Consider the following 7,890-nt stretch of genomic DNA (forward strand, 5'->3'; position numbering starts at 1 on the left):
AAGCCGCACTGGATTCCCAGGAAGAGGACCTCACCGCGCGTGAGGCGAAGCTTGCCGCAGCGCTCGGTGGCAAGGATGAGGAGCTCGAGGCCCTTGTCGCGCGGCGGACCCGTGAGCTGGAGCAGAGGCACAAGGAGGCACTCGATGCCCAGGCTCTGGCCCATGCCGACAAGGTAAGGAAGTTGGAGGTAGCGCAGGACGAGCTGAAGGAGCAGGCCCTCAAGCTGTCCAACAAGAAGAGCACGCTCAACAGCGCCTTGGTGGAGGCGCAAGGAGCGATTATCAGCAGGGCTGGGGAGCTCTCCGAAGCGCAAAACTCCATCAGAGATCTCAAGATGAAGCTGGAGGATCTCGAGAAGTTGCTGTTGGAGAGCAGGGCTCGGGAGGAGACCTTGACCAGGAGCCTGGAGGAGGAGAAGCAGCTACAGGCGAACAAGGCTGCCTCCCACCAAGATTATGTGGCGGACGAGAACAGATGGATCAGCCGTCTGGAGGAGGTCGCCGACAGGGTCACCTCGCAGTTGGCCACCATGGGGATGCCAAACGTGAGGTACGCCCCTGAGCGCAGCGGGACCTTCAACACCAAGTTAACACTGTTCTTCGAGGGTGTCCTCGGAGCCTTGGCTTATGTTCACTCCAACCGAGCGGCCACGTTGGCCGGGGAAGCCCGGCGACTTTGCCGGGGGGGTCATGACCAAGGTCCTCACCAAGATGGCGTACTGGAATCCCGACCTTGACTTCGGTGCCGCGATGGATAGCTTGCCGGAGGGTGTTGACCTCATGGTGCTCAAGGAGCGCATCAAGCCCGTCATCAGCATCATCGACGAAATCAAGAGGGTGGAAGGCCAGCGCCGGGATTAGGCATCCCGGTCTTCACCGCTGCTGCAGGTTCACGACAAAGACAAATTTCATCTTTACTTAGAACCGCATCAATGATGTGATGTAATATAACTTTGTAGTACTTTTAATTTCATGCACGTTATTTCCCAGTTCAATTCCACTTTGTGTGCGCGCCCTACGCCGATTGGGTAGGCTCGCCAGTGCGGAAGCCCCTAGCGGCGTTTTGGGAACGGATCCCCATGGGCCTGCTGGGTACGCGTGCTGCCGAACGAGCCACCTTTCCGTTCTGAACGCGGCCGCTCGAACTGTCGAGCTTGACTCGAGTCAGAATCAAGAGCGTTGTTGGTCGCGGAAGGCTACTCTGCCATTCTCGACGCAGCCGCTTGAGTTGTTGAGCAGACTCGAAATAGGGCAAGGGCGTTGCCGATCGTGGGAGATCCCCCTGGCGTGCAGGTTTCTCATACAAAGGCGTGACATCTCCGGGGGGAATAACCTCATATAAAAAGGATAGAACAAATAAGGGTCTTGTGCAACTTAACTTCTGTTTGTAGTCACTCGAGTGCTGATCTTTCGGCCTCCGTCCTTCTCCAAGAGCCACGAAGACGAAGGAGTGCTGAGCTGATTGCTAGAGCCGATTCTCACAACGGCGCCCCCTACCTGGCGCGCCAAAGATGTCGGTGGGAACGACACCTATGGGATCACAAGAATCCCTACTATGGTTGCGGGGCGCGGGGTCGTGAGAAGAGCGGATCAAACAGATAGCACATGGTTCGTTTATCCAGGTTCGGGCCATGAGGATGCATAAAACCCTACTCCTGCTTTGGTGGATTGTATATCTGTGTTCTTGAGCTAGCTATGGGGCGTGAGGAGCTCCAAAAAGCCGAATCCTCCTCCTGGTCGCCTCGGGCCTCCTTTTATAGGAAAGGGGTTGCCACAGTGGCACACAGGAGGTGGAAAGGGTACAGTGATGTGAGGTTATCCCTTGCATTACATGACAAGGCGCATTTAATGCGTCTTCCCCAGGTGTCCCTGCTTTATCGGGGACGGGGGAGAGCCCTGTCTCGTCCGTCGCCGCTCCCTCTCGTGTCGACACACGCCCTAGCCAGCGGCGCTCGCGGTGCCATGTAGGCAGGCAGGCAGCTGAGGTGGCGCAGTGGTGGGTCTCCACGAAGATCCGCATGCCGCCACGCAGGTGCCTGCCCAGCTGGTTGGGTCAGCAGCTGCATGCGAACGGCGGTGGAGGTTTGACTGGCATGGACCTGATGGTGGCCCTACGGGTGTTCTTGGCAAGGGCCTTGCCGGGGCCCCGGTAAGGGTCTTGCGGTGGCGCCTGCTGTCATCCCCGGCAAGGCTCTTGCCGGGGGCCTTGTGGTCCTCCTTGGCTGGGATCCCGCCAAGGATCATCATCTTCTAAAGGGTGTATCTAATCTTGAATGTCTTCACAAAGATCTGCATGCCACCACGGGGATGTCTCCTGAATCCTTGCCCCATGGGGCCAGTGGACTCAAGGGTGACTTACTCCGTAGGTGTGGGGCGAGCTGCCACGGCAAGGGTCTTGCCGTGTTTGCTAAAACCGCCTCCCGGCAAGGATCTTGCCAGGGGGGGTCTGCTTCGTCCCCTTTGCTCTTTGTGGTCTTGGTCTTGGCGTCGTTCTGCCTCTCCTGAGCTTCGGCCTTACCTTGGCTCACCACCCTTGCCTTGCTCAGTGTGGTGGTGCCCGTGGCTCAGACTGCCCGTGCACAATTATAGGGGTACAAAAAGTGCATCCCTCTTTTTGTACACCGACAGTGTATGTTGTCCTACGGACTAAAACCCTCCGGTTTATATAGACACCGGATAGGGTTAGGGTTACATAGAGTCGGTTACAATGGTAGGAGATCTAAATATCCGTATCGCCAAGCTTGCCTTCCACGCCAAGGAAAGTCCCTTCCGGACACGGGACGGAGTCTTCAATCTTGTATCTTCATAGTCCAGGAGTCCGGCTGAAGGTATAGTCTGGCTATCCGAACACCCCCTAATCCAGGACTCCCTCAGTAGCCCCTGAACCAAGCTTCAATGACGACGAGTCCGGCGCGCATATTGTCTTCGGCATTGCAAGGCGGGTTCCTCCTCCAAGTACTTCATAGAAGATTTTGAACACAAAGATAGTGTCCGGCTCTGCAAAATAAGTTTCCACATATTGCCATAGAGAGAATAATATTTACACAAATCTAATCTGTTGACGTATTCCGTAGTATGACACACCATGGTCAAGCCTTTATCGTTTTATTATCCCACCTCAGCGCATCATGCGAGGCGGTTTCTGTCGGGGGACTAATCCATGAACACCTATGGGACCGGCGGACTGAGCCCCTTTCGGTTCGGCAGGGGGGCGGAGAGCGCACGAAGAGCAGATCGAGGCGAATACACACGAGCAGTTTACCCAGGTTCGGGCCGCACGGATGCGTAAAACCCTACTCCTGCTTTGTGGTTTGTATTGATTTCTTGCTCGGGAGCGCTGAGTGCTACAGTACACACCAGCAGCTAACGAGACCGAGCGTGAGTGTTCTCTCCTCCCTCCCCCCTCTACGTTGCGCATGGGCCTCCTTTTATATGCTCAAGGGGTCACCGACAGGTGGCAACGTAGACAAGGGTAAAAATGGAGAGGTTGCAGTTGGTACAGCTACCTGCTACAGTGTATCATACCTAACCCTGACGGCAGGGGACAAGGGCATTAAATGCCCGTCTGCATCGCCCAAATAGTGCAAAAGGGACCGCCAGGGACGCCACCACTTGCCACGATGGCAATCTTGTCAGCGCCGCTTGCCACCGCGCACCGCTGGCTGCACAGCCTCCCGCCACGTACGCCTGGAAGGGTCCCAGAGCGACACGTTGGTGGATGTACTGGAGCGCGGGTACAGAAAGGTGGCTTGCCGCGGCAAGCGCCTTGCCGCGGTCGTTGTCTTGTCGCGTCCGGGAGCTTGTCGCTCACCGGGCCTTGCCGGGACGCGTGGCGCGTCGCGGCAAGTTCCTTGAGATGCCTTGGTTGGCCTTCCCGGCAAGCTCCTCTTGCCGGGGTCTTGTCGCCTTGGCTTGGATACTTTGTCCTTGAATGCCTCCAAAGGAACCATGGAGGTCCTTGGCGGTCACCCGGCAAGCTTTGCCGCGAGATGCTGCGACTGCCCGTGCACAAGTTCGGAATACTAGGGTACCCCTACTCTAGTACACCGACAGGAGCCCCCGGGCCTGGGCCATACACGGTGCCGAGCGCTGTTGGGCCAGGCCCAAAACAGGGCACGGGCACGCGCGGCCTGGGTTACGCCGTATCTTGCTCCGTATCCACCGCGCCCTCCCCGAACGGCACGCGTCGAATGCGGCATCGCGGGAGAGATCGTGGGTGGTTTCTTTATTAGGAAAGGCGGAACATCCGCCCCCTCCCTCTTGATAAGCAGGGGAAACTGGGGCAGTTCGCCCATTCGCCGGTTGCTTCTCCAATCTCAGAAATCTCCGCCGCTCCCTCGTCTTCCCAAAGCCGAAAGAGAGCAGCGCCCCGCCCCCATCGCCACCAGCACCACCAACATCGTCGACCTCCTCCACCACTTCTGCTATGGCTCCGAGAGCCGACAAAGGGAAGGCTGTGAAGTCGACCAAGGCGTAGCGGCTTGCGGCGCTGCGAAAGAAGCGGGCAATCTCCCCCCCCAAGCTCGCCGCGAAGGAGCTGAGGGAGGACAACTACCTCTTCTGGTCGACGGAGACGCGAGCGCATCCGCGCACGAAGGTACTTCCAGCCGCCGCTTGGAAAACGGCTCCAAATGGATACCCTTTCTTCACCTTGTTCTTCTACTGCGGGCTCTACCCGCCTTTCTCTGAATTCTTCTGCGATATCATGAACACCTACGGGTTCCGCCTCCTTGACTTCACCCCCAATGCCGTCCTGACCATGGCAGTTTTCGCACATCTCTGCGAAAACTTTGTCGGAGTCCATCCAAACATAGCCTTTTTTCGCCATTTCTTCATGCCCCGAGTAGAGAGAGGAGAGCCTTTATCCGGTGGAATCGCCTGGATCTCGAGGGCCGGCAAGAAGGACACTTATCTGGAAGGAGAGTTCCGCGGCAAGTGGGAGGAATGGAGAGCAGACTGGTGCTGGATTGTCGAGGAGAACCCGCAGCCGTTTACCGCCCGGCGCCAAGCCCCAGTAGCACGCGGCAGCGATTGGAGTGACGTGGCCTCGGAAGACGAGAGGCTGAAGATTGCCGTCACCCGGATCCAACGCCTCAGGCTTGCCGGGCTCACTGTAGGCGCTGTTGGCGCAGATTTTCTTCGCCGCCGCATCGCCCCCCTGCAGGAACGAGGGAGACCCGCCTGGGAATTCAAGAATGCGGCGGATATCATGAGGCTGCGTCCGGGCCTCAACTTCAACTTCACTGTTCTGGAGCTCAACGCGATGCTCCAGGAACTGTTCAAGTACGACCCCCAACATCCCGAAGTGTTCAGGTTGCCGAGGGGCGTCGTTCCGCTGTGCAACAACTCCGCGCTCGACCGCATCCGTGCAATGATGCCGTTGTGCGATTCGCATGGAATTGACTCAACTTGGCAAGAGCCTGCGGATGACGTCGTGCAGCAGTTCTTTGACGGCTTGGTAGAAGTGCCGGTCCGCTCCGACGATAAGAATGGCCTCACCCGTGGCACCACCGATGCGGAGATGCAACGCATCGCCACCAGGCTGGAAGAGGCGGCGGCGGCCACAGCTGCGGGCGAGTTTGGATTCACCGTGGAGGAGGCAGAGGCAGCAGAGGCGGCAAGCCGTACCAAGCGAGAGGGGCTTGCCGGGGAAGAGCTTGCCGGGCATGATGTCGAGCTGAGCGAGCCCGCCGAGGATACGAGCGGCTCGTTGCAGATCAACTCCTCTTCCTCCTCATCCTCAGACAGCTTGCTGCAAGCAGAGCCCCCAGCTCCACCAAGAAGGCGCCTCCGCAAGGCCGGGGACGTAGCGGGGCGGCAGGCGAGCCAACAGTCGCCGCGCCGCGCGACACGCCCCACCGCGGCAAGCACTGTTGCCGCGGGAGCGCCTCACGCTGCTGCGGCAACTGGAGCGGGGTCGTCTCAGGCCACCGCTTCTGCTCCTGCCGCTTCTCACGCCGCGGCGGCAGCCAGAGCGGGGTCGTCTCAGGCCACCGCTCCTGCTCCCGCCAAGCGGCCAAGGGAAACTACCCCTCCGCCTCCTCGCGCTGGACGTGAGCCGGACTTCGACTTCTCCGTGTTCAGCTCCGACGAGGAAGGAGAAGAGTAAGATTCTCTTGTTGTACTTGTAGTTCTTCAATTCTTGTTGTTTTGTCTTGTATCTCATTTGCTTTATTCTGAACTTATTCCTTTTTAGGACTCTGGCCCAGAGAGCAGCAAAGAGAGCCAAGATCCCGGTGATTGTCATCGAGGATGAGCCCACCGCGACAGCAGGGGGTGCGTCCGAGACCACCTTGCCGGACCCGACAACTGTTCTCTAGAGCAGCCCCCAGCGTAAGTATATGGTTCGCTTTCCGCTGTCAGGCGCGCATGGATACTTTTTCTTTGCTGACATCTGACTGTTGGTTTGTGTAGGAGCAGAGCAGCCCCACCAGGAGCGCCCGGAGGCCGCCCCCGAAGTGCCAAGGGAGAGTCCTCTGGCAAGGGAGAGGTCTCCGGCAAGGGAGAGTTCTCCGGCAAGGGACAGCACCAGCGGCCCCCCGACGGCGGAGACCACGACTGCAGAACCCGGCACAGGTAATCCTCTTGCTTCAAACTTCCCTTGGGTTCTTCTTCTTTTTATCTTCTTTTCTTTTGGATATTTGCTTGACTCTTATCCCTTTTCCGGCCGTCAGACCCATCTGCTGACGATGCTGCTGCCACCGAAGAAGCAGCCGGCGCTGATGATCTCGCCGGCGCAGAGGCCGCCAAGGCTGCTGCCGCAGAAGTAGGCGGGGGATCTGGCGATCGTACTGACGGCCTTGAGGCCGCAGGAGCGCCAGGCGCTACGCCGACCGCCGATCCCTCCTCCGCTTCCGCAGCGTCAGGCTCCGAAGAGCCCCAGCCAGGCGTCTACTTGAAGGCCGGCGATGGCGTCTTCATCAACCTCCCCTGGGTGTCAAGCTCCAGGGCGCCGGTCGAAGGAGAGAGCTTTGACGGAGAGGTGCTCGCCTCCGCTGGGCTGACGCTGGTTGACGCGCTGAGCAGCAGCGGCAGCGAGCCTGAGGAGGAGCGTCTGTTGCGGAAGCTGGTGTCGCTCTACCGCGCCCGGCAAGCCAAGCTGGAGTCCCGCGAGGCGCTTGTTGCGAAGGTGGGAGTGGACATCGACAAGCACGCGGAGGAGCTCTAGGGTTTCAATCAGGAAACTCTCTGGTCCCTGGCAGAGGAGCGGGCGCAGCTTGCCGAGGAGCAGAAGGCCCTCCTCCTCGAGAGGGCTGAAATCGAAGAGCAACAACGGCTTGCCGCTGAAAAGCTGTCTTTGCAGGAGGGTGAGCTGGCGCAGCGGAAGGTCAACCTTGACAGCCATGAGGAGGAGCTTGCCGCACGCGAGCAAACATTCGGCGGAGCCCTCAAGCAAGCGGAGGACGCTGCCGCAGCTGCCGAGGCCGCCAAGAAGGAGCTGGAGACGAAGGTGGCGCAGCTGGAGGCCGATATCAAGGCGAGCGGTGAAGAGCTTGCCGCGCTCAAGCGTGAGCGGGAGAAGGACACCCACAGCCACTCAGAGCTGCAGGCTCGTCTCGCCGAGAAGGGCAAGGAGCTTAGCGCCGCCAAGGACTCCAACGTAGATCTTGAGTTGAAGCTAACTACTTTGACCAAGACGCTGGACGGCGCCAGGGAGCAGGAGGCGGCCTTGAAGGAGGAGGTCAAGGCCGGCAAGGCGCTGCTGGAGAGTGCCGCTGCCGCCCAGAACACTTTTAGGGAGACTGTGGAGCACTGGACGGAGGGTCTAGTGAATGTTGCCGCAGACATTGACAGGGAGCTGGCGCAGCTGGGATGGAGGATCTCGGGTATCCCTCCGACGAGAACCTCCAACCCAGTGCCAAGCTCATCTTGTTCTTCAAAGGCGTGGCG

This window comes from Triticum aestivum, chromosome 7A (genome assembly GCF_018294505.1).
Source record: "Triticum aestivum cultivar Chinese Spring chromosome 7A, IWGSC CS RefSeq v2.1, whole genome shotgun sequence".
NCBI lineage: Eukaryota > Viridiplantae > Streptophyta > Magnoliopsida > Poales > Poaceae > Triticum > Triticum aestivum.